The following is a 24,782-nucleotide window of genomic DNA, read 5'->3' on the forward strand; positions in this document are numbered from 1 at the left end:
CTCATTTCTTCCCACAAAACCCACAAGGAAGGCTTTTTCTCATGCCCTCCCCTCCCTCCTCTGTCCTCGGACCCCGGTGCTGCCCCGAGTGGTTCTAGGTGGCCTGGCGTGGCCCCGCCTTTTGGGAACTGCAACAAACTGGCTGTGTTTTCCCGTCTGTTGGCCTCACCAAACCTGAATAACAATAAAACCTGCATTTTAAAACCTAAGAACAGACTGACCCCATGTTATCTTTAAAACCATCTATAAATACATATGTATTTGTATGCATTTCAAACAATTAATGAAAAGACGGGGAAGGAGATACAGGAATTATTAACAGTAATTACCGAAGACACACAGGGGGTCAGGAGGTGTATTCCAGCCCGTGCAGGGTGGGCGACAAAGACTATTCACATTACTTGAGGCATTTCAATATTAACTGAATTTTACAAAGCGCATGTGCCCCTTTTGTAAGAAAAACTTATATCCTTTCATCTCATTAGTCTGCCCTCCTCTCATTTCCTTCCTGTGGTCACTGCTGAGCTCTGCACACCCCCAAGTTCTGCTGGCAGCTCAGCTCTCTCTGGACGGCAGCTTTGCCCACATTGCTTCCGACCCTTTCCACCCTCCATAAATGATCTGAAGTCTCTAGTCTGCTGAATGCCTTGCTCCATATCTCTGACATGGGAGGGTTAGTGCTTTTTTATTACCTGCAATAATTTCACTGGGATCGCCAGCCGGGAAAGAATAGAGAATCATAAGGCTTGCAGATCTGTTGATGCAGTACGTCCCCGAATACGTGTCCATAATCTGGGGGCTCGCCATACCTGTGAGGGTGATTAGGGATGGGGTGGCACCCACAGCCACACAGGGCGCAGAGGAGCAGGCCGGCCTCTGAGGGAGACTCTCACGCTGGGGCAGGCGGGCCCCTGGGTGGCAAGAGATCCTTACTCGCCCGGGGCCACAGGGAAGTTCAGTCTCGCAGGCTGAATGCAGATGAGACGTGTGGAGCCTCTCTGCCTGGGAAATGACGCACGGTGTCTGTCTTAATCTGTCCGGCTGCTGCAGCAAAATCACCACAGACTGGGAGGCTTCAAGAACGCGTTTACTTCTCACAGTTCTGGAGGCTGGCAAGTCCAAGATCAAGGTGCTAGTAGGTTTTAACATACACATTTGAGGAGGGGGACCCCTACGTTCAGTATACAGCACACAGCAAACAGGTATTTGTGGGGGGGAAGGAGGGGCTCCCAATAGGACTAATATCCCCCCGGACAGTGAGGCAGAGCAGCGGGGTTTCGTGGGCAGGTGGTCTCAGGGAGTCTAGCTGGGGGTCAGGCAGCCCATGCGAGAAATGCCTGCCCACGTTCAGGGCAAGCAACCCCTGCTATGTAGGACCGTGGTTCATTCACCAATGTTTGTGGAGCCCCTCCCTAAGCCTAGGGGTGAGGAGGAAGCAAGCCAGTTCTCCAGCATGGAGCCGGGAGCGGCACCCCAAACCCCTCCTCGTGCTGGGGTGCAGGAGCGTGGCCCTGGGAGCAGAGGCAGGACGCTACGGAGCAGTGGTCCGAGGACAGCGACGCCCGCTCCAGTCCTGTGACCTGCAGACAGCTACTCCATGTCTCCGAGCTTCCTTGTTCTTGCTTCCAGAACGAAAAGAATGAAACCAGCCCATGGGGCTGTGGGGGCGTTCAGAGAAGTAGCGCTACGCACTGAGCGAGCACCTGGTGGTGTCCGGGAGAGCTTTCCTGTTTGCACTGGGGCCCTGGGTGGCCAGCCAGGCTTTCCTGGTGACCCAGCAAACTGGCTTCTGCGGCCGGGCTCTGTGACCTTCGGAGACCTGAGAGCTCAAAGGACTCAGAATATGCTGGGCCTGGGGCAGTGGCAGATTTGATTTAGAACATGGTAAAGAGAGGACGAGAGGTATCTGCAGCGCTTTGAAACGTTTTAACCTGCTCGTGCATGTGGAGTGAGAGGGAAACAACAATCTCTGGCTCCCAGGTCCTTCTTTCCGTGGCGCATTTAGCATCGAGATGAAAGAAAATGCCGGCGGGGCCTTTTGCAGGCGAAGGGTGGATAAACAGTCGTGCCATGTTGTTTCTCTGGCCCCTCAGATCTCCGTCTGGGTTTCAGGGAAAGTTAAACGAGTTCAAGCGGCAGATGAGATTTTTCTTTGTCTTGTAGATGGCAGGTTGGAGCCGCAGTCAACAGGGCAATAGAGCCATGACTATCATCTAGGTTAAGCACTTGGGAGCCGAGAAGGGATGTCACAGGGGCGGCGGTTTTCAAGCTTGCGTGTGTGTGCAAACCACCTGAGAAAATTTCTCAGGATGCACATGCCTGCATCCCACCCTGAGAGGTTCTGATTCAGACAATCCGGGCGTGGGCTCTGGGTCCCGGGTTTAAGAAGGTACGAGCACCACACTTTGAGAAACACAGGTCTAGTGAGGAGTCAGAAAGCCGTGCCTGTTGGGAACCGCCCCGCCTGGTTTCAGAAGCTGTAACCCGCTGTGGCTAAGGCTGAGGGAGAGACCTTGGGACCCTAAACCACTAAGGAGACAAAGCTTATCTCCCTGGCAAGGGTGCCGCCTCTGTCCCCTTTACTTCACCCTGCTTGGCCCTGGGCAGATGACTGGTTAGCCAATGATGGGTAAGATTCCTCAAGGGAGGAACGGCCTAAGATTGGCACGATCATGGGGAGCCCCCAGGGAAGGACTTGGGGGGCTATAGCAAAAGGGGGTGATGGACTCTTGCCCCTCGGCTTTGATATAGTTGGAGTTGTCATTCTGTCTGCAAGAAGTCTCCTAATCTCTTGGCTGCCTTACTTCCCCTCCCTGACTTAAGCCCAAAACAATGACAGAGGGTGGTGCAGCCCTGTGCTGGAAAGGGCGGGTTCCCTGGGGCGATCAGGCCTAAGAAAGAATATGTAAAATCCTGTGAAACCTGCTTTGCTAAGAACGCCCTCAATTTTCTGATAAGGGTCTGAGCAGGAAATGAGTTTGTTCCCCACAGTTTTGTAGCCCTTTAGCTAACTGACCCTGACTCAAAATAAGCCCTTGTATTTCCTTGTATCCTATCTATTGTTTGATCCTCACTGCCTGACAATGACTGATGAGCTTTACCTGTATTCTTGTGCAAAATGAACCCAATAAAAGCCCATTGAGGAAAAGGCTCTTGGCCCTTCTCCTCTGAGAGATGGGCCACCTTTCCTCCACAAGCAGATCATGTCTTGGTAGACTTATTCTCATCCGTGGCGGCCAGGGGGGCCCTGTGGGAGGAGCCACCCCCCCCCACCCCCGCCACATGCCTTCTGCTTGAGGCTTGGCCCCTGAGTGACCAAGACATCTCTAGGTACTTTATCCAGGGACAAAATTTATATAATTTCTATCACAAGCGTTTGTCTTCTGGAGGAAGGGGCAAAGCCTTGACTGAATACAAGCTAAAGTGTCTTAGGCTAACTTAATGTTTGGTAATGAAGCAAAACTGGTTTCTCCTAAGTGTGAGGCTGCCCCCTATGGGGCAGTGCAGGAAAAGGCCCTGCCGCTGCTCCCTCCAGGCACCCCTGGGCCCCGGCCTGTGGCAAATGGCTGGGAATGGCAGGTGCAGAGGTTGTACTCACCTCTGCCAGCTGCTGGTGGCCCAGCGAATCCTTTGCATCATTCCAGTCTCTGGCTCCATCTTCCCACAGCCTCCTCCTCCTCTGCACATCTCCAATCTCCGCCTATTACTCCTGAAACCACGCGACTCCTATGGTAGTTTAAAAAATACACATGGTCATAGATGACAGCACAAGTCTCTACTCTTATCTTTCAAAAATGTCTTCCAGGTGAACTTGAGAGCCTAGTACGTGAGTCTCATTTTTGTCACAGTCCATTACTGCCGCCAACATGCGCTGCCACCTGGGACCTCGACTGAGATGTTGAGTGAAAAATCAATACAGCTGGGAATTAATTCGGGAAGGACCGCCACGCTACACAACTGAGTCTTCTCATGCTGAAGTAAGGTGTATATTTTTATTTGGCTCAGCTCCTCATTTCTATTTCAGCCTCCTCCTCCTGACCCTCTTGAACAGGTAGAGGGAGGGGGTCCAGAAGCTGGTGCTCACCCCAGTCAGGGAAGCTCTGCACCCCTTTTTGTTGTGGGTGAAGGGTGAACCAAAGTGGCCGTCTTTCTCCCTGGAGACGCTTCTCTGATGTGCCGCAGTTCTCAGTCTGCCCTTCCTGCTCCTCCCAAAGCACCTCAGGTCGGCGATGGAAGGATCTCCCTGCCGCTGCCCACCCTAGAACTTCAGCCCCAGGGGGCACGCAGGGGGCACCTCCAATGGAAGGGTGCCCGTGAGACTTGGGCTTGGGATCTGTTTGCACTGCTTTTCACTCTTGCTCAATATCCTTTTGCTAGTGTTCTGTTTAGAATGTGTGCATGGATTCTAAACGACATTGGTCCCGTGTGGGTGAAGGCGTGGCAGGACGTGTGTCACACGGTGGCGCCTCAGTGCGGTTACGACACTAAATGGGGGTCATTCGCCTGCGTACACCAACGCCCAGTCACGTGGGAACAGGAGTTCGCAGCCGAGGGAGAAAGGGCTTATTCGTCGGGGAAATGGCGCCCATCCTGGAGTCACAGGTGAGCCCGTGTTCCAAGACTGGCTCCCCGATGCCTTCCAGGGGTGGTTTCTGTAGGAGAAAAATTATTACTCACGGCGGCTAAAGGACCTGGGGTGGCGGCCTCTGCTGGTCGGTTGGTTGGGGCCAGGGCAGGCGGTTGGCGATCGTTGTACCAGGTCCTGAGGCCAGCCCCGGCCTCGCTCTGTCCGGTTCACAGGGGCGTGGTCTGCAGGGTCTGTTCTGCCCTCGGGGCCTGGGGCCGAAACACCCCTGATGCCAAGATGTTCTCTCCGGCTTGACCGACTCACACTCTGCCTCTGCGGTCAACAGACCTGAGGCTTTGTCCTCAAGACAGTTTCATGCTGAGCAGAATCTGAGGTCCTAAGAGGCCAATGATTAAGGAAGGGGGTGGACAGACTGGAAAGGAGAAAGGGTCGAGTTAAAGGAATGTAGTTTCTGTGTGGTTATAGTTACATTGACTTGAAGGAATAAACTGGAAAGCTTTTCTTTCTTTTTTTTTCTTTTTCAGTGCACCGGAGCAATCACAAAGCATAAACTATTAATAATAACCTCTTGATCTGGATTCAATCAATCTGTGTAAAAACAACGCAGAAAAGGAGCAATTAGAAATACCGCCTGGGGGTGGTCTCCTGGCCTGGCAGGCGCACCATCCTGTGCCCAGATGTTCGGCACACGAAACAGATGGCGTCTCTCCCTTTCCAGTCGGCTTCGAGGGCGAGCTCCACCGACCTCCGCTCGCCTGTCAGAATTCTGCAGAATCGGCCAGCGCAGGTCCGCCCTTCCCAGGGCCGCGCACTGGAACCTGGAATGGAAAGGAGCGCCGAGGGGCGGGGCGATGGAGCCGGGCCTGGGCCTCGCAGTCCTTGAACCGCTTCCTTGGCCGCTGCGGGCCGCGGGCGAGAGGCACTTGGAGGCGGTAGCATCTCTGAGTTGCACGGTGCAGGGCAGTTTCCCGGTTGGCTCTAGAAAGAATGTTCCCAGCCTGTTTTATGAAAAGGGAGGACGGCTACGAGATGCAAGGCAATTAGACTGTGAGTCCGGCTTGCTTTGTCTTTGCAGAGAGGCGGTTCCATTTGAAAGGTTTTATCACCAGCAGGCTGACGGGCCGCGGCAGTCGCTGGCCCCACGTGCAGTGGGGCGGGGAGGCCATCAGAGCCTCTCTTTACTTTGCAGCCGTACCTGTCCGCGGGATCCAGGAGACGTCCTGGGCTGCGTGGGCGAGGAGGACAGGCGGACAGGAGAACAGAGCCCGCTGACTGGTGATGGCCACTCGCCAGCCTCTTCATCTAGAGCCTGATTTCAGATACGATGTATAAATAAAATATGTAGTGTAGAATATGAAAAAATGTGTATGAGAAAGAAAGGAAGTGCCATTGCATTTACTAAGTAAACACGACTCATTTCGATATGTGGGCATTGTAGCTGAATTACATAAGGGTTTCTCATAAATTCCACCTCTGGGTTTACCAGCTAAATGCCATTCTGATGTGGTTTAATGGGACCACACGAGGAGCTACTGCCAGATTGCAGTGTGGCAGGAGCAGCACCTGCCAGGCGTCTGTGAAAGATATCCTGGTGTCACCAGCCCTTTGACCGAGGTTGTCATTATTGTTGAGTTCGGTGGTAAAATTTGTTGTTTTTTTCACATGGAACATACAAAGTCAGGTTTTGCCATTCTGGACACCGGGGTCGACTATCAGCTGTTTCACCCCAGGGATCAGGAAATCTCCCAGCTAAGCCCACCAGGGAGGCTCTCTTGCATCTCCGCGTTAGGGCGCCAAGGAGGATGTTTCTGGAGCGATGCCTGGACCGTGGACATTTAAAAAAATGCTCAGGAGGGTCTAGGTAATTTCAGCCCAAGGAACTGCAGCCTGCCGATACTTGTTTTGTAGACAGAATCTGAGACTCGTTACAATGATTTATGAACAACTACTTCGGGCCAGGTTGCAGCTCCGTGCGGAGAACATGCTGACTGAGTCAACAACAACACCGTTCCGGTCACGCGGGGGTGCGGGGACTCGGCCCTCCACGGCACAATCAGGGGCGCCAGATGCTCTGCAATGAAACCAGCCCGGAATTATTCTAGCTTCCAGCCTATTCACTTTACCACCTCCTTAGTACAGAGAGTTCTACCACCAATTTTCCCAGCAGGGTAATGGGCTATTTTGCAAGATTCATAGAGGCTGGGAAGCATTGTGAAGTTTCTAGACGCGTCTTGTCAAGGCTGGATCTTTTCCTGGTCACCTGTGACCTTTCCGTAGAGAACAGAGACACTGAGGACATTCCTCTTTTCTGTACAGTCAGTGGCAACCGTGATCCTGTTAAAGAATTTCCTTCTACAAAAAAATCAAAGGTGGCAGAAAGGACCCTTACAGAGAGCTGGGACGAAACACATTGCTGCTTCTGTTTCTCTCGCTGCGCCCACTCGACTGTGGCCAGGTCGGCCGGCTGCCTTGGCGAAAGCCCCTTTTTCCTGTGCTGGACCCGACGGAGGCCAGCTGACCTGCCCTTACCCGCTTTGTTGCACCCTCCTGGGGCGTGGCCTCCTCCCGCCTCTGCAGACAGCTGGGCTCCTCAGGCAGGTGTCCTCTTCCTGGGCCGGGACTGCCCTTCGAAGACACGAGCAGGGGCAGTTCCGTCCTTGCTACACCCGTGACCAGCAGCGGAGTCCAGTGCTGCGTCATTGTAGCTGTGTGAACTTGGGCACAAAGCTGACACGTCACTGAGCCTCAGTTTCTTCATCTGTAAAATGGATGTGTTCACCCCGGAGGCTCGTGCAAGGGCTGAGGAGATGATGCAGCGTGCAGTCCACCTTCCCGAGGTGCCAGCTCCATGCTCTTTGCCATCTCCACCCCCTGCACCCCCTCCTGCTGGTGGGGGGATGCTGCTGGGAGGTTGGGGGGGAAGGTGGGGAGGGGAGAGAGACAGTCAGAGAGCCACCCAGAAAGATTCTCCCCGCCACCCCTCTCCCCCCACCCAGTGCGCGGTGGGAAGCTGGGGTGGATAGAAGAGATGGCTAACTCTGGCGTGCACCTTGAATGCAAGTTCAAGGGCAGAAAGTTGCAGTCTCTGATTTTTTGCCTCTTTTGTGCCATGGCACCTTCTGGAACTGGCACTTCCAAAAACACAGAATTACCCCAAACAGACCGATCTTTTCAGAGAGGTTCTTTTCAGAAAATGTCAACGGAATATCTGTGACCTTGTTGGTCCCCGCCCCCATCATAGGCGAGAAACCTGAGGATGTCCCTTAAACGCCACAGCGAGGAGGCAGAGCAGGGAGCCCAGCCTCCCCAGGCCCCTGGCCCAGCGCGGCTCTCTCTGCTGGGGCGCAGCTCTCCTGGGGCTGAAAGCACGTCCGCAGGGAGGTCTCGCCAGGAGCCAGGCTCTTCCACACTGCATCTGTTTAGTTCCTGTCTCTCTCTAGGCCCCAAGACAACGGGATCTGGCACATAGAAGCCCTCGGGCCCCCAGGGCCCACATGCAGATCAGCGACACCCAGGGCACCGTGGGTGGGTAACACAAAAGGGACTCAGGAATGGGTCACACCCAAAGCGACTGGAGTGTGTGAGCACAGCAATTAGGGAGTGTCCCACATCCGGCTTCTAGCTTCCACGGCAATAATTACCACCCACGCAGGGCTTACTGTGGACACGTGCTGCAACTTTATAGGATGATGAGTGGAGGTTTTAATTCATGGTGTTAGTGCTGCTGTTCTCCCTGTTGTTTTTCCCCCTTAGCCATCCCAACTTTTGGCTCTCACCTCATGGTGGAGACTGTGGGAGATACTTCTTTAGGGGCAGAGGACATAGTCTGAGGTCTTTGGAGGGGAAGAGGTGGAAGGTGCCAGAGTGGTAAGAGCCTTGGAGACGTTCCCTCAGGGTCGACAGTGGGTAGAAATTTGAGAGGTGCCCGCATGTAAGAAGAACAATCACTGTCCCATCACCCCACCCAAGGCCCCTGGGGAAGAGGAAGGGGGAGGGGAGGGGAGAAAACCCCTTTTCCTCTCTCCTCTTAGAGCCTGTAACAGGAGCCTGTGAGTGTAGCTGCCACAAGACAGGTGCACAAGAGAACAGAGATGCAGTCTAAAAATATTTTAAAATGCACGTGCACCTGGCTTCGCAGAAAAAGAAGACCCTAAAGAAGTGATTAGACATGGGGCTTACAGACCACTCTAACAGAGGCACATAAATTGTGGGGAGTGACTGGAGACAGGATTCGGGGCTTCCAGGGAAGATAAATGTGGGGCGGGGAGAAGGAAACAAGAAGACAGGGGTTTTAGCGAGGTTTGCGGCTCATCTCCCAGCGGCCCCAGCACCTCCCGTGAGCCGGGCTGCTCTCTTCATCCTGGAACCAGAGAGGAGGACATCCGGCCCTGCTTGTAGGCCCTGAGACAACGGTCAGGGGGGTGGGCAGAGAACTCTTCCTGCGCCAGTCCATGCTCAATGGCCTTCCGCTCAAAACAGAACAGAGAAATCTGATCAGATCCCTGGGCAGGAGAAGGGAGGGGCCGCAGGAGGAGTTTGCCCAGGTAAACAGTCTGGGACCGGAGTGGCTGAGAAGCTGAACACCTCCGGAGCGCATGGAGTTGTGGGCGAGAATTTTTGAAATAAAAGGCGGGCTCTCAGACAGGTGGTTGCGGGCTGGCTTTGGATCTTGGGGGCGCTTCTTCCTCAAGGATGCCTGGACTGTGGAGCTGCAGCTTCCTGCCTTTCCCAAAATGCGATGTTTTGGGTGGGAAGGAACTCTGGGTGCAGCTTAGGGTCGGGCTGGCCTGGCAGACGTTGGCCGGGTCATTCTTCTTCGGCTGTCCTAGAGGGGACAGGCTCTGAGGCAGAGGTCTGCCTTTCTCCCAAAATTGTGTAGCTGTTTTAGTTTGTAATCTAACCCTACAGAAATAAGACAAAACTTACTGCGGGACCAATAGGATAATTCAGGTACTAAAGAGCTCAGTCTGAATTGATAGGTTTAAGTGGTTAAGGTTGTAACTGGAGAGTTCAAGTCTCTCCTGACTTCGTCTAGGGGAAATCGAATTCATCATGTGGCACCAGCTGTGTCAATTTACCTGGTCACCTCAGCTAAAAGGCAAGGTCCTTGGTGGCCAAGGGGACGCCGTTTCCCCAACAGGAGGGCGCAGGGCAGTTGAGGTGTCCCTCATTACACGCCCCCGGAGCTCACTTGCTCTCAACCATGCAGGGAAGGGAAATTCAGTCTCCGAGCTAGTAAAAACAAAACAAAACAAAAACAAAGAAACTTAAGAAGAAAAGGAAAGGCAAAGAAACACCCGTAAGAGAGTCCTTTGTAACAGTTTGATCACCCAAACAGAAAAGGCTCCAGTAAACCCCTGAGAGAGCTCAAGTATCTCCCCCGCCTGTGTGGGCGGGGGTGGCTGCGGCGGGTCCACCCCAGAGCAAGATCCCCACCCGCCAGCATCAAGGAGGCCCTAATCCTGGAGGAAGGAAGTGAGGTCTGGTTTCCACTGTTGCTATAAAAAAATCAGGGCTTTGTTTCTCAGGGTTGCTCCTCTCCCGGCTGCAACGCCCCGGCTTGCTTCAGCAGGAAGAGCACCTTCCGAAGACAAAGGGCCGTTTCACCGAGGCCCTGGGAGCGCGCATGCTGTTCCGCCCCGATGCCACCGGGTGGCGCTGAAGGAGCCGGGATGGCGAGGCCTTGGCTTCTGCTTCCCTCGGGTCCAAACGGGACACTGGGTCATCGAGGCGCAGGTGACTCTCTGAGGGAAGTGGGCCAACCCTCACTTCCAAAGCCACTTCTATTTTTTTATTTTTATTTTTTAAATTTTTTATTTTAATCATTGTTCAAGTACAGTTTTCCCCCTTTTACTCCCATTCCAGCCCACCCACCCCACCCTCCCCACTTCCCTCCCATTACCACCCTCCCCCTAGTTTTTGTCCATGTGTCCTTTAAATTTGTTCCTGAAAACCCTTCCCATTCTCCCCTGAAATTCCCTCTTCTCTCCCCGCTGGTCACTGTCAGCCTGTCCTCCATTTCAGTGTTTTTGGTTATATTTTGCTTTTAATGGGGGCTGTCGCTGTTTTCTTTCTCTTAGGTAAAGCAGAAATAAAAGCATATTTAGAAATAAGCTGTTTTTCCTTGGAGATGCCATGCGGATTGGCCTGTGAAAGACCATCTGCGTGAGACTGGGCGGATACGGCCCCGTGCAAGTGCAGCTGCAAGGCAAGCCTGGCGGAGGGCTTGCACGCCTCCCTGGGGTTCCTCCGGGCACGCCGACCTGTGGCTGCGCGACAACTGTCCCAAAGCCCGCCCGACATTGACATTGCATCTGCTGCATGCCGTGGGTTCAACAGTCGCCGAGCTCAAGTGCAAGAGTAGAGGACGGAGACCCCACCTCTCCACAGACGGGGCATCAGAGAGTGTGGGGCTGTGGTTTCCAACAGCATCGCTGGGACGCTGGCTTTCCCCATTCATCCTCCTGCCGCCCTCCCCGCCCCCCTTGTTACCCTCAGCCTCCGTCCTTTAGAGCTGGGGCCCAGTGGGGACAGTCCCTGGACTGGAGCCCAGAGGGACGTGACCTCACTCACGTCCACCGTTCTTCTCCCACCCTTTAACAGGACCGAAGTCCTCCAGGGCCACTTTCCCTCAGCGTGGCTGAGCTCGCAGGTGACAGCAAGGCTGCCAGTAGCTCGGACAATGCCCCTTCTGGGAGGCCGATCAGGAGGGCAGGAAGACTCAGTGCCGGCGTCTGGGGGGGCTCGGAGCAGCTGCACACCCCCCATGGGGGGAGGGGGGCTGGAGGAAAGAGGTGAATGAGCCGGCCGGAGCAGTCAGTGTTTCTGGGGGCCCCGGGCCCGCGGGCCTGTGCTACAGGGACGGAGCCAAATTCCGGCCCCCGTTGTCGTCGGCGGGAGAGGCGGATCATCATCACTGGAACGCGTTTCAGCTTCTGTCTCGGTCGCGCTTCAACGGTCTTGCAGATCGTGAGCCCTGTGGCCCAGCCAGACCAGGCCTTGTCCTCGGGGGCTGGCGACGAGGAAGGGAGACGTCTCCCGACGAAGGTGGACATCCGTGCACCACGCCTTGCACGGAGGCCACTCGCTCGCCTCCCCGACGCTGCCAGGCCCCCGCGGGGGTCACTCCCAGCTCGTCCCAGCCTCAGACCGATGTCCAGCGACTCGGCGCCCCCCACGGCCATTCTGCAGAGAGGAGTGTGACAGCATGTCCGCGGGGTGGCGCCCGCCGGTCACAGAGTTCATGAAGGACACAAACGCACCGCGTGGGCCGAGGCGGGGGGGCGGGCCCCTTGGCAGCAACCCCGGGGGCCTCCCCGTCGCCCGCCCGTTTGACCAGTGAGGCTCGCTTTCCCGGCACAGCCGCCTCCCTTCGCGAGCACTGAATTGATTTCTCTCTCACATCCACACCGACACCCGCCCACCTCCGCCGGAGCTGGGGCTCAGAGTGACCTCCACGCACGGGGGTTCAGCAAGCACCGAGAATGGGGGCGGACGTTTGTCGTGGAAGAGCTTCTACCCAAAAGGACAACAGCGTCCAGGGATGTCACTGGAAGTCACTCGGGATGCAGGGATTATTCCCGCGAGAATCTCTTTCATCTCCATCAAACTCTGGCTGGATGAGCTTGAGGAAAGTTTGTCATGGGTGTGGTTTGGGCTGCTCAGAGACCTCTTAGCCCAGAGAAATGGGGAGAGTTTGTGGGATTTTCAGCGGTCCTTGATGGATGGGTAACATGTAGCTAGTCAAAAAGGAAGGAAAACTCTGGCTCAATGTGGCTCCGTTGACTGCAGCATCACCCCACACAATGAAAGGTTGGGGGTTCAATTCCTGGTCCTGGCACATACCTGGGCTGTGGGTTCCATACCCAGTCAGCGTGCTTATGGGAGGTGACCAATCAATGTTTCTTTCTCACGTTGATATTTCTCTCTCTCTAAAAATCAATAAAAAGATTTTTAAAATTAAAAAAAAAGAAGAAGGAAGCAGGCACCCTGGGGTAAAGTTGGGCAGGGGATGGATGAGGAAGGAGACAGTGGGGTGAGCATCCTCTGGCTGTGGGAGAGCACGCGATCTAGGTCCCATGTTTTAGTAGCTTTGGCAAGATGTTCTTCATTGATTCTTTTTAGAGAGAGAGAGACATTAATCTGTTTCTCCACCTATCCATGCATCCATTGGTCGATTCTCGTGTGCCCTGACCAGGAGTTGAACCTGCAACCTTGGCATTTTGGGACAACACTCCAACGAACTGAGCTGTGTGAGCTTGGGCCAGTTCCTTCCCCTCTCTGTGTCTCCATTCCCCTTCCCTGTAAAATGGGGATAACAGTCGAAACCCCCTCGGAGGCATGAGGTGAGTCGTAAATGAGGCACCCACAGCGCTGAACACTGTGCCTGGCGCAGAGCACAGGCTTAGGAAACCTTAAACAGCGTGTTATCATCCACCGTGCGCCTGTCTCCTAAGGACCTTCACGACGACACTGTCCGCCATCCCAGCACTCGGCTGGTGGACCGAGCAGGGCAGTGTGGCCCGGGTGGGAGTGGGGGGCTGGGAAGCAGCCTCAGGCTCTGCCAGCTGCGTGGGCGGCCAGGGAAAGGCCAGCTGCAGGGAACAGGGCGGGCAGGGCTGCGGGAACTGGGGGGATATCTCCTGCTCCCTGTCATCGCTAGGAGTCTCGGTTGCCCCTAGAATTTTGAGATCGCCGACTCCTTCCCCAGCCTGCTGGCTAATTCTCCCAGTCTGCATGGTGTGCTTTTTTTAATATAAGAAATGAAACGCACATGCTTACATTCCGCCCCCCCCCACACCCACCACACACACTTAAAAGAATTAACAAGCGGGGCATTAAGGATAGAGACCTCCTGGCTTTGCTGGGTCGAAGCCAGCGGCTTCAAGGGCAAGCAGCCGCCAGAGGGCCCCGGGAGCAGGTCTGCAGCCGCCTGGCCCAGGAGTGCCCGCCACTGGTCTGGGATGCTCTGGCCTTCCGTGTGCGCTCAGGAGACCCGGGCTGGGGGGGACAGGGGGAGCATGGCTGGGCAGCTGACACTCCCTTCCGGCCCGGCTGCCCCGGTCAGAGCAAGGCCAGCAGCTCCCTTTGTGGCTTGTAAGTCCATGGCCCTCAGCCTCCCCTCCTTCCGGACCCTCGGGCCCGTGTGTGTGTCCCAGGTTTTCCGCTGCGCTCACGGCCCGCCCCCCCCATCCTCGATGCCTTCTCAGTGGGCATCCGGCCGGCCTCTTTCTGCTCCCCACCTGGCCCCTGGGTGGTGCGGGGTCCCGCCCCGATCGCCCTCATTCCTCACCCCCTTGGCTCACGTGGCTGCTGCTCACCGACCTCGAGCAACTCCGCCCGCACGGAACCCGAGTTCCGCCCCCTCTGCAGCCTTCTCACCTGCCCGCCTGCCCTCTCTCTCCCCTCTCTCTGCCCACCTGCATCCTTCCCCTGCCCGCGTCCACCTGCAGCCCCTGGCCCAGCCCTCAGTGCTGGGCCCCAGCGTCCTCAGGAGCCCAGGGTCCCCTCGGCAGGCACGCCAGAAACTGTCCCCATGGCTTTACAGTACACGTGCTTCTCCAGGGCCCGAGTGCCTTCCCCGCCTGGCCTTTCTGGTCCACTCTTCTACTCCACAGCCCTGTTCCGGTAGCAGAACTTTCCCTGCGACCTGCCCCTATGCTTCAGCGTCTCTCTCCTGCTGTTTGTCCTCCTACTACTGTGTTATGGCGGCAAGTTGGAAATTCCCTGGTCACCCCTCTGCTCCGTGTTCTAGACTCCACCCTACCCCTGAGGTCAAAGCTCCCATATTATTATTATTTATTTTTTAGATTTTATTTATTTATTTTTTAGAGAGGGAAGGGAGGGAGAAAGAGAGAGAGGGAGAAACATCAATGTGGGGTTGCTGGGGGTTATGGCCTGCAACCCAGGCATGTGCCCTGGCTGGGAATCGAACCTGTGACACTTTGGTTCGCAGCCCGTGCTCAATCCGCTGAGCTACGCCAGCCAGGGCCCATATTATTATTTTAATACGGCAGCTCAGTAACAGCTCCCTCGTCTTTGTGTTTCCAGGACCACACAGACCCTAATGAGTCACTAACTCCCCGAGGATGTTTCTTTACTTTCGGAGTATTCGTTGCATGTCTTAGATTTTATGCTGCCCTCGCCTCACTTACTCTGTTGCTATATGAGAGACGTCACTGAGGAAGTGTAATTCCTTAAGGATTCACATTGGACGTGCTGAACCCACAGGGATTCTCCAGCTGTCCGTGCGTCCGTTTCAAGGACAGGACTCTGTTGTCTCGCTCTTGAACACGGCAAGATGGTCACGTTTAGGAGGAGCAGATGGGGACGAGGCAGAAGCCCACTCCCCGGTCAGCCCCCAGGGCAGGTGTTTCTCGGTCCGTCCCAAAATAGCAGTGGCTGTCATCTTCGGATAGACAAGAAAAGCGGCGGGGAGTTTCTGTGACAGAAGGAAGTCCCTGCTGGGTGTGAGAACGGGGTGGCATTGCTTCCTTAAGACTAATTTTAGTATTCGCCTAAGGATGATGTTGTCAATCAACTAAGCAGATAGAATAATGCTTTTCACGACCAAATATAAACTATTAGCTTAGGTGGTTAAGAGTTGCTTGTATCAAGATGTGATGAATCGGGGCCAGGGAGAGAACTGACTGATCTGGGGGAAGAAAGTGAAGGCACAGGAGGTGGAAAGAGGAACAGGAAGGAAGTAGGAAGTGTCGGCTCCTTTAACCTGACACGTTTTACCAGGACAAATCTAACTTGTGCTTCGGGTAACTCCAGGTGTTCAAATGGACTTACGTGTTCATTCATAGGCGACCTGTCACTAGTCCTTTGAAACCCCCTTCTCTCCTAGGTCTGGGATGTGGCGTCACGGAAGACCCTCAGTCAAGGGTTATGCTAGGCTGCCCCATGCAGCCAGCCTGGTTTGTGGTGACAGTTTGGAAGATCTTGGGTCACTGGACTGACTCTAGTTGTATGACAGCTGTTGGCCGTCGCCGAGTGGTGGCTGTCCTGTTAGATAAGACGGCTTGTCTCCGGCGTCCAGGCCTCACGGGCGCTGCTGTCCAAGCCAGCCTGTCCCCTTTGTGATGTCACTGGCTGTAGGTTGTCGCAGTGGGACTTTCTTGAGCCTGTAGTCCTTTGCCTGTTTTTCTCTAGGCAAAAATGTCCTTATGTGAACGCTTCATGTAAGCGTGGACTCTGAAAGGGAGCATTGGGTTAAGGGAAGACAAGGCGAAACTGGGCCCCATGACAATGAAAGCAAAGTCTCTGACAGGAGGTCCTGTTCCAAGCGGCAGGGCTGCTGATTTGACGTATCATGTTACGTACGTGTTATCTCGTTTATGCTTTGTAACAGTGTTAATACACCTGAACACGAGTTTTTGTTCATTATAATGTTCTTGCTTGCAACCCTAGAGGGTTGATGTTAGACAGAATTTCCGAATCTGAAAAGAAGGATTTTGGTACAGTCTATGCTTTCGAAAAATCCCTATGTATGGCCAGTAGCTATGTTTTTATCGTGCTCTCAAACATATCTTGGTTTTGTGGACTAGAATAGCACTAGAGTTATACTCGAGTTAAAATTCTCCATGCAATACTTTCTGCATCCTAAGATGCTTTATAAGGCGTAGGTGTAATAAAGACATTTCGAAAATCTTAGTGATTCATGGCCTTGCTCCCAAGCCGAGGATCTGAGAGACCCTCAAATTTCACATCAGCCATTTGGAATACGGACCTCACCTCTGCCTCAGACCTTGGAGGGCCGTAGTTTTGCTGCCTGGTGCCACTGCTGAGACAGGACTGAGCTCAGTGACATACTGCCCAGGGAAGGCGGCATCTACTACGGGAGCCGCTGGCAGAGGCAAAGGCAGAAGGATAAATGTGTGTGTGACAGGGATAGTTTCCGACGAGACAGTGGGAAGAATGTGAACAAGATTTCTGCCTTTCATTCATCATCTAGGAGGTCTTTTGTCAAATCTTTTTTATTGCTTCCCATTGGCTTGAGAGAGGAACAGTGGGGGTTTACGAGAACTTGGTGAACCATCAGAAATGAGTTCATGAAACGTCAGCAGGAAAGGATGCAGTGCGATGCACCTGGACATAAAAACTACGACCCGGCATGTCCACGAGAGTGATGGAAAGCGAGGGACTGCTCGTTCTGAGTCCTCCCAGGACTGTGCACGTGGTGTTGTCTCACCCAGGAGTCTCATCACGAGGGCGAGGGCAGTCACTGTAAAACTCGGACTTGGGACGGTCCTGAGGAGAGAATACGGCTCCCACGTGCCTGTGGGAAGCGGGGTTTCCTCCTGTCCCGGCACTACTGGCCGCCCCTGGAGACGGCCTCTGGAGGCCAATGAAAACTGTTATTTACTGGGTGCCTTCTCCGCACCAGGCGCTCTTGCAGGCCCTGCACCCGTGCTAGTGCACGGAGTCCCCTGCCAGCACTTGGAGGTCGGTACTGCTGTAATCTGCACTCCACAGATGAGGAACCCTGAGACATGGGGGACACTGAGACTCTGAAACCGCCTGTCCAAGGTCATCCTAAGTGGAGGAGCCAGGATCCCACACGGGGCACTGGCTCCAGAGCCTGGAACGCTGATTGGGCTGCAGGAGTGGCCAGGCACGGCTGAGGCTGCGGACAGAGCGGCCGGCCGCTGGCTGACCCGCAGCTGCAGGAGCGGGGGACTGGGCTCGCATAGCAGTGCTGGACAGTCGGCACAGGTCCCGCTTGCCGAACGGAGGCCAGACTTGGGAAGGCACAACACGAACCACTCTCTTTGGTGCTCAGTTTTTCTCTTAGGTGAATTGTCTGCATGCAGCCTTTGTCCATTCTCCTGCCCAGGGTTTCCTGGCCGCCTTAGCAATCACTGTCTGCTCCCCCTGCCACCAGGGCAGGTGTTTTTGTCCACATTGTCTGCTGCTGCATGCCCAGCACATAGGAAGTGCCTGGCACACAGTGGGTGCTCAGTAAGTATTTGCTGAATGAATGGAGGAACATTAACCTCCTTGTCTGTCATTTCCTAGTTCATTGTAGAGCACCTTAAGTTAATCTTGTGTTCCCAAGTTTTCCATTTTTATGTAGTGAAATGTACTGATCGTTTTCTTCATGAGAGATAATTGTAAAGTCCTTTACCAGCCACGTGTCATATAAATATGTAGCCATTTTTTCTAGTTTTCTCATTGTGACTTTTTTTTTAACTGCTTTAACTCACCTGTAATTTGCTTTCTCTTATGCCAAAAATAGTGGTCAAATTAATAGTGGCCTTAAATAATTTCTTTCCAAATGGGCCTTCAATATTTTTTCAGCACTGCGTATCAAATAGCCACGCTCTCTTCCACTAGTCTGCCCAGTGCTGCATGGGCATCGCATCTTCAAGTTATTATGATGTGCATGTGTTTAATAGATCATGTCTATTTAAACATCACTTAACACGTGCCCGCCCTCATTAATCCTTTTAAACATTGGATTGTTGATATAATGAGATGTTCTGACTAAAGAATTCAACCTAGAAGTTCATGTGGGAATAACTGACACTTTGTAATACTCGTCCAGAAACGTGAATACGGACAGCTAGTTGTTTCTGATCGACGTTCTCAGGTTCCCCGAGAAGATTGCACACAGTGGCAGACGCGTTGCTTGCTCTCCTATGGTTGTAGAGCCCAAGCGTGCTGGACTCAAAGGCCCAGCTCTGACCCGTCGCACAAAATTGCCCCGGCATTGCGGTCTGGACCCAGGAGCGGTTCTACGGTGTGATCCTGGGGAAGTCACTTTGTACTTGGAAAACGTGAGTTGCATTCATTTCTCTGAAGTGAGTGAGCACAACACTCACTTGAACGCTCAGTGTGGCCCACACGTCCTTGATTCTGGCATTGCCCCCCGCACTCGGCAGCTTCTCAGAATTGAAATGCAACAGTGCGGTGCAGCAGAAGTAAAGGTGTTGGTGTTGGTGCTGCCCGGACCCCCGGTGAATGCACCGCACTCGGTCACCGGCTGTGAGTGGCCTGAGAAGCCGGTGACATCTCACGGCAGCTACACGCTGACTGCCCCCCCCCGCCCCAGTCCTGTATTCTCTGCTTCAGACCCTGCAGTCCCAATGACACATGACTGCTTCTTGTTATGATGCTTTTTAATACTTTCACTGTTGCAGCCTTATTTGTTTGTTTTTTAAAATCACAGCCTCTTGTCCTCAGACATGAGTGTGTCCCCGTACTCCCCGCACCGTGCTGGCCGCTCTCCGTCTTACAAACGGAGGGCACTGAGGTGCAGCGGCAGGTGTCTGGCACCAGCACAGGAAGGCGGGAGGCTGGCTCGGAACCTGGTTGCCAACCTCTAAGTTCGTCACAGCTGCATCTCGGTGTAGCCTGGGGAAGCCGGGGCCTGACAACGCTACGGAGCAGACAGAACGTCCGTGTGCGTACATGCGTGTGTGTGCCTACACGCCCCTTCATATCCATGCTCATTTCACAGAGAACAGGGGTTCTGTGGGCATGCCGAGTGGGAAAGCTCTTGGTCGGGAGGGACTGTCTGACACATCACAGGCGGTTAGCCTCCCTGCCCACAGACGTTGAGTGCTAATTTGTAATAACCAGAAGCAAATAAAGAATGCTCTCGTATACGTTCAAAACACCCCTGGGGTGGGGGATGAACTGCCCCTGGTTGGACACTGTGGAGGGTTGCTAGTGGACGCTGCCCCTCGTTGGGGGGCTGCAGCAAACACTCCCCGACCTCCTGGCAGCCCTCCAAAGCCAGACCCAGGCTTGGGGAGACAGCCCTGACCGTGAAGGGCCTCTCCTGTGGTTACTGAGCTGGGCTATACAAGCTCCCAGCAAAACGCTGCTGTCCAAGAGGCACTCCGCCAATAGCAGCCAATTAATCGCCACGTCTTGCTTATTATCGTACACTCAGCGAGACCAGCACTTTCACATTCTGTGTTGTGCAAGGCCCCAGGCAGACTTAATATCATGCCCTGCCACTGATAAGCATGCAGGAAATACTAATTAATTAGCCATCGATGAAAGTGGTGACGACTTTCATTTAGATGCAAACAACCACGAAGGGTGAAGCAGCCTTGGCCGCTTGCCTCTGTTGCATCGGGAGAGACGGCTTAATCCGGTCTTACAATTAACTACTTGTCCTTCCATCTCTGGCACCTAAAAGCCAGGGCCTTCAGGTCACTGAGCCGTTGTGTGGGTGGACGGGAGGTTTTCTTGGGCTGCCGCCAGAGGGCCTGGGTGCGTGCTTACTTTCAGCAGAGCTAGACTTTTAGGATACGGAAAACTTGGTGAATATGCCAAAGCGGGAGACGGGAGCCAGGCCGGGTCAGGTCGGGCCAAAGAGGGGACATCAAAGAGACTGCAGGCCACTGGGGCAGGTATGCCACTGGCACCGCGGGCAGGGGGTCACCGTGAGGTGGCGGAGGGCTGGGGGTGGGGCTGGGCTCCGTGCGATGTCCCTGCCCGGCCTCTGCTCCTTGAAGCCCCCGTCCCACCTGAACACGTGATCACTGCCTTGCTGAGAACAGGCAAGATGCAACCCGTGAGGGGCAGCCAGGCTCCACGTGTCCACCGTGGAAAGACGTGGGACCCCGGGGCCCTCGCTCCTCGCCTACAGGTGAGTCATGAGAGTTTTATTTCCCAGAGGGCCACTGAAGTGTTGGGGTGAATGCCACGTCCAGGGGTTTCTACACGGAAGCGTGAGAGAGGCGCCCCAGGCAGGACCAACGCTTTGTAGAGCACGCGCACCGCTCTGACTCTGAAAACATGGAAACCCGCCCCCCATGGTGGTCGCCAGGAGCGGTCACGGGCTGCCGGCGCACTTCAGCGGCACCGCCATGGATGGCTGGTCCGTTTGCAGACTTGCAGACTGCGTGCGCTCTCGTTTTGTTCGACTTTTATGCAACAGGCAGTAACATTTGCCGATGGCTTAGATTTGCCGGGTCTGACTCTCCTCCAATATCCGGGAAGATTAAGTCCAGTTTGTTCTCAAAAAAGGAGAGAAAAACAAAACAGCCCCGGGGACTGCGTTTTAAGTACAAGGTTCACCTGAAACACAAGCCCCTCCCCTTCAGTTTATTACCCAACGGTAATTCTTGTTTCATGAGCCAGGCGTGTTAAATAACCAAAGAAGGCGATATATTGTCTTTTTCCTCTTTCCCAGGTGAGCAGGATTTGAGTCAGCAAAGGCTGGCTGTTCCTCGTCCCCCCGAGCTGGGGTGACAAGGACCCAAGGCAGGACACCCGCCTGGACTTTGATGACTCTGCCGGAGGTGACTCTGGGGGACACGTTTCAAAGACAAGCCTCACGGCAGCGGATGACCACTGGGACACTCTGTGCAGCGTCCCGGGCACATCAACATGCGAATGTGTGTACCATGTGCATTCCCCGGAAATGACGTCAAGGCAAGCTTGTCACTGTCGGATAGAATGAGGGCACCCACCCTAGATGACCGGCCCTCCTCTCTGACCCCTAAGATCAGGGCTCCTCCGCGTGGCCTCCTGGGAGTGTCTTCTAGGTGGGCGAGCCCTTCAGGACTGCTCCCATACAGTGCTTGTGGGAAAAGGAAAATGCATCATGTGTTAAGTTCAGTTTGTGTTTCTACCTGGATCACAGTTTTTCTAACGATTTCCTTTGAATTAAATGGGTTTTGAGTCTTGGCTGTGCAACCTATTAATTATGGAATCTTGGGGAATGCTACAGATCTCAAACTCTCCTTTATCTTATGAAGGGATTGATTTCTACCTCACTGGGCTACGTCAGCATGAAGGACGCTGTGCATCAAGCGCCCAGTGGAGGGTCTCCATATATAGTGGAGTCTCAAAACCGGCAGCGAGACTGTCCTTTGCCCCACCCTGCTCCGCCCCGCCACGATTCGGACCGAGGTGGCGCTCGTCAGTGATGTCACTGGGAGAACTGCCGCACCCGCGGACCCAGGAGCTGGGCTTGGCGCCTGGCAGCCCGGGGCAGCCCCCGCGGGAAGTGCCGAGGCCGGTGGTGTTTTCAGAGAGGCCCACAGAGGCGAGCAGGGTTCCTGTGCATAGCGGAAGGACTCGTGTGGCTCGCGTGTCCCTAGACAAGCCTTGCCTCTTGTCCTAGTAACCTTGGCTGAAGGATCCACTTTTATTACCTTAAGAAATATTACCCACTGAAGGTTTAATAGCCCGGAGTCTCCAGGTCAGTAGCAATGACTGTAATTGCTCTTAAAAGATGAATTGCTAGAGTGTTTTAGCTTTTGTGTTTTATGGACAAGGTTCTTTTTCTGTTTTCCTTTACAGACTATGCAACTCGGAAAATCAGCTTCTTACGGATGCGCAGTCCCGGAGTTCCCGGCGGGTCCTATGTCCCCGGAGCTGGTGGGGAAGGATCATTAAAGGCAGAGGATCTCCTCACTCCCTGGCGCGCCTGGTAATTTGCATTTAAAGACCTAGACTCCGGCAGAGCTAATATTTACAGGGAGGTGATGTATTATTTACATGGGCTCCAGACACCAAAACGTCTATAAATTCACACGCCGTTAACCTCCTCCTGCTCCTTCCTCTCTCATTAAGCCCATTCGAGACCTGGTCTATTACCACACATAAAGTTCTTCCAGTAATTGTACCCACACGCCCGTTAAAAGGAAAATAAAACATGAGGGACTTGCCCACTTCTCATGTAGTGGGGGGAAACTGTGCGGGCTTCAGGCGTGGTTCTGGGCAAGGCGAGTGGCACAGGTGTGGAAGGAAAGTACGTTCTTGCCGTTCTGTCCTTCGGAGGAGGGGACGGGTGCGAAGGGTGAACGCTTCCTCTGGAGCGGAATTCAACAAGCTATTCCTAAGGGTTTCCAGGGAGGAAAGCGTGTGCGCGCACATGCGCAGAGCTAATCCAGCAGGCACGCCACACAGCTTAACGACACGTGCATACATCGAATCATTACCTACTACACAGGAATTCTTAAGCAAGAGTTTTCAGCAAGCCCTAAAATTCTGCAGCTCCTGGGTCCCTTTCTGCACCTACTGCTGCGGCTCAGGGACCCCAGGGTCAGGCTGCCTGAGGGTCCGGGGGTCTGGGGAGTTTCCAGATTTCACCTCAGGCTTGACCCAGCTCAGGCTGCACGACCCGCTTACCTCCCAGGGCCGGGAGCCTCTCACTGAATGACGTAGTGACAAGGAAATGAACGTGGGTGGGAGCTGGGATCAGAGTAACAAACTGATGTGGAAGCTGAAGGAGTCCGCACCTGAACTTGTGCAGGGATGTTTACAGCATCACTGTTTGTAAGAGCTGAAACGTTCTTTTTTATGGATGCATGAAATGCGGTGTATACATACACTGAAGAATTATTCAGCAATGAAAACAAACGAAGAGGTGATATATGCTACGACATGGATGAATACAAATCACCACTATCAGGAACAAAAGAGGGGCTATCACTACGGGTCCTACAAACATTAAAAGTCATATTACAAACAATTTTATGCCAACAAATTCAACAATTTAGATGAAATTGGACAAACTCCTTGAATAACTTTTAAAAACTGACATAGGATAAAACAGAAAATTTGAATAGCCCTATATATACATATATTTAGGAAATATATATATATTAAGGAAATTAAATTCATAATTGAAAATTTCAGAAGAGAAACTACAAGCTCATATTATTTCACTGATGAATTCTATCAAATAGTTAAGAAAAACATGAATTCTTTTTGAACAGAGAGTCTGAGGAAACACTTTGAACTCATTTTATGAGATCAGCATAGTCCTAGTTCTAAAACTCAACAAACATTCCAAAAAAAATCAGAGGCCAAGATCTCTCATGAATATAAACACAAAAATTCTTGACAAGATCTTAATCAAATCCAGTGATACACATAAAAAGGATGAATATCATGACCAGGTAGATTTCTGTCTCAGGAATGTGAAGTCGACTTAACATTAAAAAATTAATCTGTATAATTTATTATATTTATGGAATAGGAGAGATATCATATGACTATTTTGATGGAGGCAAAAAAATTATTTAGCAAAAATTCAATAGTTGTGATCAAAGAAAACCCCCAAACTATCAGCCATATAGGGAGAGAAAGGTGTTCCATCAGACTGAGAATGAGAATCTACCAGACACATGGGCCTCACTGCATACTTGATGGTGGAATAGTGGATGCTCTCTCCCTAAGATCAGGAACGAAATAAAGAACGTCCAACTTCTCCATTCCTATCCGAGACCCTAGCCCTTGCAATAAGGAAAGACAAAGAAACAAAAGGCATAAAAGGCGTTCTCCTGGCGGAGGGAGAGCGCACGTGGCCGATCATCTGGAGAGAACTCGTTCACAAAAACACGAGGAACGACAACCAAGAATACCGGAACTCTACTGAAATCAGTTAGAAGTCAGAGACTCAGCCCTTCAGGTGCGGCTCCGGGTTCCCTTCCTTGGTGTCTCTTAGTACAAAGGAGACGAGCTGGCACGTTCGAAAGGGCATTGACAGAGGAAGGTGAACACGAGAGTTAGGAAAATATCGGGGGTGAGAGTGGGACTTCCCAAAGTGAGATTTCTGATCCCTCCCAGGCCAGTGCGGCTCCATGGGCACCAGGGCTGGCCTCGGGTGATGGGTCCCTCTTAACCCAGGTCACCCTGGGGCTGGTCTCCCCTCTGGCCTGAGGAAAGCCCCCTCCCCAGCTGCTCTGCTGCTGGGGCTGGGTGTTCCAGGTGAGGGCTCACCACATGGACCCTGAGAGTTGACACCATCAACTGTTCACCTCTTGGTGGCACTGCCAACCCCAGCTCCCGGAAAATGCCTTTACAACTCTGCCGGCCCACTAATGTCACCGCAACTGAAATATATAAAAAGTGACCTTCATATAATTATGTACACACATGGTATCCTCAGACACTAGGCCTTGCACGGAAGAGGGGCTCAATAAATACGAGTGGAGCGAATGAATGAATGACACTTCGCTTCCCAGATGATTTACACAACATGATTGACATGCCTGTAGCCCAGCAAATGGTTAAATAAGCCTACTGTGGGATTGACCAACAATCCCCAGGTTCTTCCAGACTGGGTCATTACCTAAATTCATTTCCCTTTTTATCCCCTCTTTCCATCCACCCAACGTCGTCTGCATGGATGCATTTTGTGCAGAAAGCGTCAGGAACTGGTCTGCATTAGTGAGAAAGCCTCCCCCGAGCTCTCCAAGGCCGTGTCGGGTTATCC

This window comes from Phyllostomus hastatus, unplaced genomic scaffold (assembly GCF_019186645.2).
Source record: "Phyllostomus hastatus isolate PE091 unplaced genomic scaffold, TTU_PhHast_1.1 phas_scaffold_46, whole genome shotgun sequence".
NCBI classification, from domain to species: Eukaryota; Metazoa; Chordata; class Mammalia; order Chiroptera; family Phyllostomidae; genus Phyllostomus; species Phyllostomus hastatus.